We start from the raw sequence: 11,754 nt of genomic DNA on the forward strand, positions 1-11,754 counted from the left end.
ATTGGGAAAATGAGTAATTATTTTGTCTCGGCCTTCTGTGCCTAAGGGCAAAAAATTTAGTTACTAATTTTTTACATTCCTGCGGGGCCTGTAGAACGTGCTAAATGTGCTACTTGGTTAACCCCTTGAATGCGGATTTCCTACAGTTAGACATCACCAAGCTACTGAAATGGAGCAAAAAGTGGCTGCTACAATTCAATGAAGAAAAATGTAAAGTCCTGCACCATGGGAGGGGATATCCAGCACACCAATACCACATGGGAAAACACTCCACTATCCACCACAGAGGCAGAGAAAGACCTGGGAGTGTATGTTACCAGGCTACCAGTGAAGGGATATCCAGCACACCAATACCACATGGGAAAACACTCCACTATCCACCACAGAGGCAGAGAAAGACCTGGGACTATATGTTACCAGGCTACCAGGGAAGGGATATCCAGCACACCAATACCACATGGGAAAACACTCCACTATCCACCACAGAGGCAGAGAAAGACCTGGGAGTGTATGTTACCAGGCTACCAGTGAAGGGATATCCAGCACACCAATACCACATGGGAAAACACTCCACTATCCACCACAGAGACAGAGAAAGACATGGGACTATATGTTACCAGGCTACCAGTGAAGGGATATCCAGCACACCAATACCACATGGGAAACACTCCACTATCCACCACAGAGACAGAGAAAGACATGGGACTATATGTTACCAGGCTACCAGTGAAGGGGTATCCAGCACACCAATACCACATGGGAAACACTCCACTATCCACCACAGAGGCAGAGAAAGACCTGGGACTATATGTTACCAGGCTACCAGTGAAGGGGTATCCAGCACACCAATACCACATGGGAAACACTCCACTATCCACCACAGAGGCAGAGAAAGACCTGGGACTATATGTTACCAGGCTACCAGGGAAGGCCAAATCCGTGCCAATCACAGCGGACGGGTTAAATCGACACTGAGTCACTTGGGGCCATAATGAAGCAATACCCTTATACTGACTCACTATGTTACATAATAAGAACCACTACCAGGGCTGCACATATGAATCTTACCAGGGCACACACTAAGAATTATTTGTCCTGGTACAGTGTGGCTAATTCTTCTGGCTCCGTGGTGTAGTGGTTAGCATGCCTACCTATGAATCTGCCAGCCAGGGTTGGAATCCCCCTCCCTGGACAGTCATTTAATTGTAGCCCACTTATGAATTTTCCCCCAGAACATTTGAGTAAGAGTTAATTTTGTCATAGGTATGTAGGTGAGTAAGGTTATGTGATGTTCATCCTTCCTTTCTGGCGGGCTAGATGGACCAAGTGTTAGACCTTAATGTATAGCTATCTAGTCTCTCTCTCTCTCTCTCTCTCTCTCTCTCTCTCTCTCTCTCTCTCTCTCTCTCTCTCTCTCTCTCTCTCTCTCTCTCTCTCTCTCTCTCTCTCTCTCTCTCTCTCTCTCTCTCTCTCTCTCTCTCTCTCTCTCTCTCTCTCTCTCTCTCTCTCTCTCTCTCTCTCTCTCTCTCTCTCTCTCTCTCTCTCTCTCTCTCTCTCTCTCTCTCTCTCTCTCTCTCTCTCTCTCTCTCTCTCTCTCTCTCTCTCTCTCTCTCTCTCTCTCTCTCTCTCTCTCTCTCTCTCTCTCTCTCTCTCTCTCTCTCTCTCTCTCTCTCTCTCTCTCTCTCTCTCTCTCTCTCTCTCTCTCTCTCTCTCTCTCTCTCTCTCTCTCTCTCTCTCTCTCTCTCTCTCTCTCTCTCTCTCTCTCTCTCTCTCTCTCTCTCTCTCTCTCTCTCTCTCTCTCTCTCTCTCTCTCTCTCTCTCTCTCTCTCTCTCTCTCTCTCTCTCTCTCTCTCTCTCTCTCTCTCTCTCTCTCTCTCTCTCTCTCTCTCTCTCTCTCTCTCTCTCTCTCTATCTCTCTCTCTCTCTCTCTCTCTCTCTCTCTCTCTCTCTCTCTCTCTCTCTCTCTCTCTCTCTCTCTCTCTCTCTCTCTCTCTCTCTCTCTCTCTCTCTCTCTCTCTCTCTCTCTCTCTCTCTCTTTCCTTCATCATTTCTCTCCCTTCTCTTCCTCCTCCTTCCTTCCTTCCCAGTGTTCCTTCGTCCAGCCTCATACCTTCCTTCCTTCCTTCCCAGTGTTCCTTCATGCAGCCTCATACCTTCCTTCCTTCCTTCCCAGTGTTCCTTCGTCCAGCCTCATACCTTCCTTCCTTCCTTCCCAGTGTTCCTTCATCCAGCCTCATACCTTCCTTCCTTCCTTTTCATTGTCATTCTCCCTTGTGATGTTTTCCTTTCCTTCCTCCAGTGTGCCCCTGAGAGCTCCCTGCAGCACAGCGAGTCTCTTCTTGGACGGCTCAGAGGCACAGAAGATGTAGCCAGACTTTCCGGCCAAACCCGAGGGTGAGTACACACCTTGAGACACTTATGTTAGCCTGTCTGTCTGCCTCAACAACCCTCAACTCGTACAGGAAACTGTTAATTAAAAGATGAGACACTTTTTGTTAGTCTGTCTACTTAAAATTAGCCTTGTCTTGGTCTGTTTACTTGGTCTAGACACAGAAAGTAATGATATCAAGATAATTATGGAACAACAATGAGAATAAGTCACACACCTGCCCAAAAAATACTCAGACTCGTGTGAATGTGTGTATATATATATATTAACACATACTGTATTCGACTGACTCATAAGGCACTTTTTCCCCAAAACTGTCCCTAAAAATCATCCTGCATCTTGCAAGGTCAAGGTTCAGCTTTGGGTTAGTGGCTAGGTAGGTCTTAGGGCCGTATTCTTAAATTAAACTTCTGTAACCACAGTAAAAAGCAGTGGCTCATATTCATCAACACAAGCAAAGAAGAGAGATCGTCTTCGCTGCCCCACCAGGGGGCGCAAGCCCTCCTGGACCCCCCACGGATCCCAGGGTGATTCTCCATATCTACCAATAAATCTTCCCTTGTGTAATGATAGGCTAGGTTAAGTTATGTATTAGATTAGGTGTAGGCATGTTTGGGTGTCAGGTGGAGACCCAGTAATGCTGTCCTTAGTAAATAAATAGTGACGAGTTGAAGTTAAATAGTAAATCCATAATTTTTATGAAACATTTTACATATAGATACCATTTGCAGCGTATATGAAATGAGTACTAAAATCAACAATTTCATCTCATAGAAAAAAGCCTCCTGAACACGATGGTGTATACAGATTTTCATAAAAGCGCCAAATAAGTGAAGCAGACTATTTATAAAACATTTCACATCATCCCCTCGGGGTGAGTGCGAGAGTAAACTGGTTTTGCGGCAGTTTGTGGGCCTCGTTGCCTTGACAACCCTCGCCTTGCCTTGCTTTTTTGTAATAATAATCCTTGATATGCACTTATTCACAATGCGTGGTGAGTGAATGAGTCTTAATTGCTTACAAGGATAGCCTACTGATGTCCTTTTAATAACCATGGCATCATTATAGTCACCTGGCCATGTTTGGGTTCGTGCTAATCACAGTATCTTTCCTTTTTAATAGTATCACAAGTATCCTTTGTTTCATTTTCCATTAATCTGATATTTTCTTTATGTTATCACAATTCAGTGTCCAACGATTATTTTCCTGAACGTGCCTGTACATTTGTAGGAGAGGCTTACATAACTGAATCTTATAGATCTTGGCCTCCTCTTTCCAATGGTGCATTTGTTTTGTAGCTGTGATGAATAGTTTTTGAGATATAGTGGTTAAAAGAGATCCCCCTCACCGCTGGGCTGCTTGGCGCACCTTGGGGATAGTCTCGTTCTGAGCACTCAGCAAGGAAAGGGTTAAAGGGATGGTGCTGCAAACAGGAACAGCGGATACTATGCGGCAACAGGAACAGGGTGCGAGCCTCGGCAGCTTGTATGCTCTCCTGGGCATGACTGACTCACGTTCACCCTCCATCTTGGGCGATACATCGGGTTAGCTTCCTTGATTGCCTCAAGAATAGGAAACTGTGGCTGCTAAACCCTGGTGCCAAGCCTGCACCTCCAGCATAATAACTGGTTGAGGGAGTCTCCCTAACAACCGTAACACAGTGATTCGTGTTTTGTGTCATTTATCATTGATATTTGTTAGTAAAATTACTTTTATTTTGTATAAAATAACAGCTATAATGTTTTCTGGTAATATTTGGGTGGGATATGGGATGCATAAATGGTATTCATATTAATTTCAATGGAGGGGAAGTTCGTTTTGGTTTACGAGTGTTTTGTCATGCCGGCAAAAATTCCCCAACAAATTAACCCCATCAACACAAGGACGCGTATACTGCGTCCTTTTGTGCCCCGTACCATATCCGAGGACGCTCATACTGCGTCCTGGCTTGCTTTAGCCAATATACGAGTTATTTTATCTCTATATTTATGCTAACATCTCAAAATTATCAATTAATTTGTTTCTTTATGTGCACCATTCAATTCTGCATGTTTTCATATAATTATAATACATGATGATTATGTTGAGTTTATGGCTGAAAACTTGTTATATTCAATAGCGACATTTGAAATTTGCCACGCGTGGCGATCTTGGATCTCTGGTGGCGCTGTTTTGGCCTGGCCGTAGTGAAGGGGTTAAACTCATAAACTGACTGTATCTTTAAATTTCTGCCGCTTGTAACGGACTGAGTCCCCCCCCCAAAAAAAATTAGCCCATTATATCCAGGGTCTACTGTACCTTGGTAGTGTAGTGCATAACAGCAGTGGGTCTCAACAGGCCTGGCAGACCATGGTGTTGTGGAGTCACTCAGTACAAATATATTACATTGTCAATATCTAGGTAGGCAGGGAAATTTAAGTCCCCTGTGTGTGTGTGTGTGTGTGTGTGTGTGTGTGTGTGTGTGTGGTTTTTCTATGTAATATTATACGTTCTCTCTCTCTCTCTCTCTCCCCCTTCTACTTATAATTTCTTCTCCCTTTTCCTCCACTTACCTTCTTCCTCTTCCTTACCTCCTTCCTCCCTCCATTTGGTTATCTCTCTCTCCCTTCCTTCCTTCCTCCTCCTTTCTTTCTCTTCCTCTGCTCATTACATTTTCTCTTCCTTCTTCCTCTTCCTTCCCTTCTTCCTCCCTCCATTTGGTTCTCCCTTTTTTCCTCCTCCTCCTCTTCTTCCTCTTTCTTCCTCATTTGGTCTCTCTCTCTTTCCTCTCCCTTCTATTTCTAATTTCTTCTCCATTTTCCTTCACTTACCTCCTTCCTCTTCTTTCTCTTCCTCGGATCATCACACTTTCTCTTCCTTGCCTCCTTCCTCCCTCCATTTGGTTATCTCCCTTCCTTCCTTCTCCTTCCTTCCTCCTCCTTTATTCTCTCTTTCTCTGATCATCACATTTTTTCTTCCTTCCTATTTCTCTCATATTTCTCTTTTTTTAGCATAGTTTCTCCTCCTCCTGTTATTGCATCCTCTTCATTTGGTATAGGTCTCTCTCTCTCTCTCTCTCTCTCTCTCTCTCTCTCTCTCTCTCTCTCTCTCTCTCTCTCTCTCTCTCTCTCTCTCTCTCTCTCTCTCTCTCTCTCTCTCTCTCTCTCTCTCTCTCCAATCCATTAATGGAGTTATTCTCCTCAGGTGTGTGTTGATGCTGGGACCAAGAAGAAGAAGAGGAAGAAGATGATAATGACAACAGAAGATCAGAAGAAGACGAGGAGGAGGAGGAATGGAAGAAGAGAAGAGTACACACACACACACACACACGACAGACCTTTTTATATATTTTTCATTTTTATTAGTCCATAAAACATACATTAGCTCTATACATATTATACAACATATGCATAACTATATACATTTGATCATAGAGTGAGTGAGTGAGAGACTCGAGAGGCGCCCCCCCTCTCTCTCTCTCTCTCTCTCTCTCTCTCTCTCTCTCTCTCTCTCTCTCTCTCTCACCTCACCTCACCACAGCTCACAGGACCCCACAGATGTACCCCTACAGTATGTTGATAACCCCCCACAGACACATACCCCCCCAGCCTCATGAAGGACCCCCTCCTCCCCCCCTAGCCAAAATAGCCTTATCATTGTTACTATGTGTATGTATGTATGTGTGTTTTTCTATTAATAAAAAGTTAATTTGTAATGTTTGTGTGTTATATTCCTATGAGAGAGGAAAAGGTAAAGAGGGAGAGACAGAATGTAATGAGAAGAATAAGAGAGAGAGGAGGTAAGGGAAGGAGAGAGATGAGAGAAGGAAAATAAAGAATGAAAGAACTGAAGAAATTTACCAATAAAAGAGAGAGAGAGAGAAAGGTATCAGAAGGGAGAGAGAGAGAGAGAGAGAGAGGAAAAGGTAAAGAGGGAGAGAAAACGAAATGAGAAGCAAGAGAGAGAGAGAGAGAGAGGTAAGGCAAGGTAAGGTAAGGCAGGGTAAGGTAAGATAAGAAGATACAAACAAAATAAACTGTTAACTGTATGTACCTAGCTAATATATATACTCTATAACAAAGGGAATATTATTTTAGCAGAGAGAAAGAAAGAGAGAAAGAAAGCTCGCTCTAAACTGTATTTAGCAAACTGTATATGTCTACCCAGTGAGAGGAAGCTGAACTCTATAACACAGGCAATATTATCTTAACAGAGAGAAAGAAAGCTAGCTCTAAACTGTATAAAACTAACTATCTCAACTGTAGGCGAACTGACCTCAACTATACAGTAAACCCTGGATATAACGGACCCGCTTATAATGGATTTCGGATATAACGGACAAGGTCAGAGGGTGAGAAATCCACGGGAACCGACCGAGAATAGTTTTTCAACCACCCGCTTCTGGTAACTACAACAGCTTAACCATATACATGTACAGTAAACCCTGGATATAACAGACCCGCTTATAATGGATTTCAGAGATAACGGAGAAGGTCAGAAAAAGTTGGAAAGTTTGGTTTAGTGGGCGCAACATCTGTGGTCATATGCCAGAGAGAGACAGAAGGGGAAGGAATTATAGAAGGCAACAGACCCCAGGAGACGGGACACAACCCCCGATTAATACCTGGTACCCATTCACTCCTGGGTGGACAGGGGCGTAGGGTATCAGAAAAGCCACCCAAATTTTTCAACTCCATCTGGGAATCGAACCCGGGCTCTAAAGGTTGTGAGCCGAGTGTGCTAACCACTGCACCACGAAGCCCCGAGGGTCAGAAATCCATGGGGACTGATCAAGAATGTTTTTTGAACGAACTGCACCCGGTAAGTAGCCACCTTGCCCTCCGCCCTTTATCTGCTGCCCCATCCTTGGGTTCCAGTAGTCTGCCTCAGCCCACCTCATGAAATATATTCCTCCTCGTGGTTTCCATTGACTCAGTGCGTCGTGGACTGGCCCGGCCCACTGTGTCATGGACTCGCTCAACACAAGTACAGTAAACCTTCAATATAACAAACTAATTTTGGGGGAACTTAGTTCGTTAGTGCCGAAAGTCCATTATAAGCGGCGAAGATTTTAAAAAACGTAAAATAATCAAACAACAAACCCAGTAAACGCAGGTATGTATATATATTTTTTTTATCGTGTATGTTGTGTGCACGGTGTCTGTACGGCCACACTTGGCGACAGACTCCGAGGCACTGAGGTTGCCAGGTTGCCAGTGGGTCTTGCAGGATTGTTACAGGTATGGGTAAAATTTTACAAGTGCGCCAATCTCGCACTGGCAGACGAAACCTTTTTTTGGGGGGGATAGTTTTCGGTGTGTTATGAAATAATCTGCTAACTGTTTCTGTCACAAATAATTAAATGAAGAACGTATTTATACCACAGGAAAGTCTTATGCATCAATCCAGGACGTAAATGTAATGGAAAATAGCCAAGTGTTTGTGAGTGTTGGTACAGGCACAGCTTAAGAGTGTCGAGGGGGCTAGACCCTCACTTAGGTAGGTTAGGTTAAGTTATTTTTGCTTAGTGTAAATTTATTGGGCACGCGTTGTGGGGCGCGGGAATACACAGCGCGAGAAGGGACATGGCGGCAGCGTGCGTGTTCCGAGAAATACCTCCTCGCAGAAATATGTCACTCTGGTGTCCATCACGCATGCGCACTGGGGGAATACATGGCAGGAAAAACATTAATTAGCCTGGTTTTGTTCTAGTTTATCCACTTGTGATCTTTGTGGGTTGTGAGTGAAATATAAAGGGTTTTGTTCAGTGGGCAACATCTGTGGTCATATGCGGAGAGAGACAGAAGGGAAGGAATTATAGGAGAAGGGAACAGATCCCAGGAGACGGGACACAACCCTCGATTAATACCTGGTACCCATTCACTGCTGGGTGGACAGGGGTATCAGAAAAACCGCCCAAATTTTTCAACTCCGCCCAGGAATCGAACCCAGTGTGAAATATAGAAACTAAGCAACCTGAACATTTCTCTCAGCAAGTTATTTTACAGGTGCTGTGTACACCAGGCATTGGAAAGGCAATCATTTAATTATGTGACAGAAACAGTTAGTAGATTATTTCATAACACACCAGAAACTACAAAAAAAAAGTTTCGTTTGCCAGTGAGAGATTGGCGCAATTTTTTTTTTTTTTTTACAAGAGGAGACAGCTCAAGGGCACACAAAAAGTAAACAATAATAAAAAATAAGCCTGCTACTCGCTGCACTTGTAAAATTCTACCCATACCCGTAACAATATGACCCCCACGCAAGACCCCACTCACAACCTAGCAACCTCAGTGCCTCGGAGTGCATCGCCAAGTGTGCTGTGCGGCCCTATAGACAACGTGCACACAACATACACAATAAAAAATATATATACCTACGTTTACTCCTTCGTCGTTTTATTATTTTACGTTTTTTTAAATCTTCGCCGCTTATAACAGACTTTCGGCCCTAACGGACTAAGTTCCCCCAAAATTGAGTGTGTATCAAGACACCTCTCCACCCGAAATTGACCTCTCTTTTGGCTACTCTTTACTTTTATCTTTTATAGGAGCGGTGAGTAGCGGGCTTTTTTTTTTTTGTACTCCTTACTGCCCTTGAGACGTGTCCTCTGATGTGAAAAAAATAAATGAATAAATAGAAATGAAAATTAGTCCGTTATATCGAGGGTTTACTGTACTTGTGTTGAGCGAGTCCATAACACCGTGGGCCAGGCCAATCCGCTACCCACTGAGTCAAACGCACCATCGAAATTGTATGTAAATCTATGTGAGTGTAACTGTATGTATCTAACTGTATGTGACTTTAAGCTTAACTATATATACACTTCTCTGTTCCTTCCCTTCCCTTCCCTTTCCTTTCATTTCCTTCCCTTCCCTATCCTTTCCTATCCCTTCCCTTCCCTTTTCAATAACTTGACTTGACTGGACTGCTCCTTCATACTGTGACCTCCTTGACCTCTTGTGACCTTTCCTTGGACTGGGGTGACTGGTGCATGAGTCTTCCAAGATGGCCTTCCTTCCTTTCTTCTGTTCTCCCTTTGTTCTTCAGAGCTGTGGATAAAGACGGTTACTAATATATTTTTTCATTATTATTATTTTTTATTCTTTCTTATTCTCTCTCTCTCTCTCTCTCTCTCTCTCTCTCTCTCTCTCTCTCTCTCTCTCTCTCTCTCTCTCTCTCTCTCTCTCTCTCTCTCTCTCTCTCTCTCTCTCTCTCTCTCTCTCTCTCTCTCTCTCTCTCTCTCTCTCTCTCTCTCTCTCTCTCTCTCTCTCTCTCTTTGTCTTATCTCCTTGTTCCTCCATATCTTTAATTTTATCTGTTTCTCCCTTTATCGTCCTTTCTCTCTTCCTTCCTTTCCTTTCCTTCCTTTCCTTTCCTTCCCATTCCTTCCCTTCCCTATCATTTCCTCTCCTCTCCTTTCCCTTCCCTTTCCTTTCTTTCTTTCCCTTTGCTTTCCTTTCCTTTGCTTTCCTTACCTTCCCATTCCTTCCCTTCCCTATCATTTCCTCTCCTCTCCTTTCCTTTCCCTTCCATAAAATAGCTCGAAGAGAGTTTAGGGTCGGGGAGCATATTTAAACTTCTCCTTGAACTTTACGACCTACTAACGGCCCCTCGACCCCCCTCTTCTAACCAGGGGGGCCTACGCCCCCCCCTGGAACCCCCCCCACATGTATATGTGTCTTATTTCAGCGAGGAGGTATTTCTTGCAACACTGGCTGCAGCATTGCCGCGGCCGCCGCCAGAGGAGGCGACGCGCCTCCATAAACATTATCCCCTATTTTCAAGAGTGAAAAAAAAGTCCTTGAATTGGATTTTCAAAGCTTTTCCATGACTGTTGAAGGTTTGTAGAAAAGATATATGAAGAGATGCTGATGTTTCATAAGGTAGGTAATGAGATACTGGCACGGACCTAAAACGAATCTTAACCGTCCTCTCTTCCTTTCCTCCCCAGTCAAAATACATCTTCCCTTCCTTCCTTCCTCCTCCCCATTCTGTCCTCCCTTCCTTCCTTTCCTCCCCAGTTGAAATACGTCTTCCCTTCCTTCCTTCCTCCTCCCCATTCTGTCCTCCCTTCCTTCCTTTCCTCCCCAGTTGAAATACGTCTTCCTTCCCTCCCTCCTCCTCCTCATTCTGTCCTTCCTTCCTTCCTTTCCTCCCCAGTCAAAATATATCTCCCCTTCCTTCCCTCCTCCTCCCCATTCTGTCCTCCCTTCCTTCCTTTCCTCCCCAGTCAAAATACATCTTCCCTTCCTTCCTTCCTCCTCCCCATTCTGTCCTCCCTTCCTTCCTTTCCTCCCCAGTCAAAATACATCTTCCCTTCCTTCCTTCCTCCTCCCATTCTGTCCTCCCTTCCTTCTTTTCCTCCCCAGTCAAAATACATCTTCCTTCCTTCCTTCCTCCTCCCATTCTGTCCTCCTTCCTTCCTTTCCTCCCCAGTTGAAATATCGTCTTCCTTCCTCCCTCTCCCTTCACTGTCCTCCCTCAAAGAAATTCCTCCCCAGCTCCCATCTCTCCTTCTTGGGTGTTTTATGGGGCTAGTTAGGCTGTGGGGCCACAGCCTCTAGAGCCCCAAGCTCCCATCTCTCTCCCTCCTCCACCATGGCGCTTGTTTTCCCCCTATTTTCTCCTCTTCCACAGCCTCCACATGCTTCCTGCACTCGCCACAGACGGCACGGAGTGGCTTTTCCAACATGGCACTCGTCTCCCTCATCTTGGCGGCATAAAGCACGGGTAAAAGGTAGAAATATGGACTCAGCGGGGTTGGTTTAGGTCCCCGCTCTCTCTCTTGCTCTTGCTGTACAGGTGACCCGCTGGAGAGTCAGGCCTTCACATCGGTACAACCTGTAAAAATAAAACAACAGTATCCATTACAAATCTTCCAATTCCCTATTTCTTGCATACCACATCTTTTCCAGAAAGCTCTTCATGGCTTCTATAATTCTATCATTTGCTTCATCACTCAGTCCCAGCAGCAGCAGCATCCATTCCCTCTCTGTCCTTGCAATCCTCCCATTCACATCCCAGCCCATCTCACTCAGTGCCACCCTCATCATCTCCGTCCTTTCTCTCCGGTACCTCCCACACACCCCATGCACGACAGTTTCCTCCACACCCCTGTCACACATTGCTGCGGGACTCAGACGACCTGTAATTTCTTGCATTCACATTCATACACTGCGCTCGAGCTTGGAAGAGAAGATCACCACCACCCAGGCTTCCATCATACCAGCTGACACACTGCGGGGCTTCCTTTTCCCTGTACCACTCCAAAGTACTCTTTCGCTCCATCACATGCTTCCACCTCCTCAGACCGTCACCTTTCACTGCACTGTCTATCTCTTTCTTCCACTTTCTCACATTCCATTCTAGACCCTCACTAT

The 11,754-nt window shown here is 44.8% G+C and overlaps 2 long non-coding RNA genes across 3 annotated transcripts in view; both read right to left on the minus strand.

Moving 5' to 3' along the window:
- Positions 1 to 1,883: 1,883 nt before the first annotated feature.
- On the minus strand, positions 1,884 to 2,299 carry LOC126993421 (uncharacterized). The gene is made up of 2 exons (XR_007747817.1): positions 2,154 to 2,299; positions 1,884 to 2,110 (listed from the first exon to the last, which is right to left on the minus strand). It is a non-coding gene; the product is annotated as an uncharacterized LOC126993421 (long non-coding RNA).
- Positions 2,300 to 8,180: 5,881 nt separating this feature from the next.
- Positions 8,181 to 11,754, minus strand: part of LOC126993396 (uncharacterized) — a 7,191-nt gene continuing 3,617 nt past the window's right edge. Inside the window, exon 3 of one of the 2 annotated variants that reach the window (XR_007747786.1) lies at positions 8,181 to 9,423. This is a non-coding gene — a long non-coding RNA (uncharacterized LOC126993396). Of the gene's footprint in view, positions 9,424 to 10,844; positions 11,216 to 11,754 lie in introns of those variants that run through there. The other variant, XR_007747787.1, reaches the window with a different exon arrangement.

Source organism: Eriocheir sinensis, unplaced genomic scaffold (genome assembly GCF_024679095.1).
Source record: "Eriocheir sinensis breed Jianghai 21 unplaced genomic scaffold, ASM2467909v1 Scaffold611, whole genome shotgun sequence".
NCBI classification, from domain to species: Eukaryota; Metazoa; Arthropoda; class Malacostraca; order Decapoda; family Varunidae; genus Eriocheir; species Eriocheir sinensis.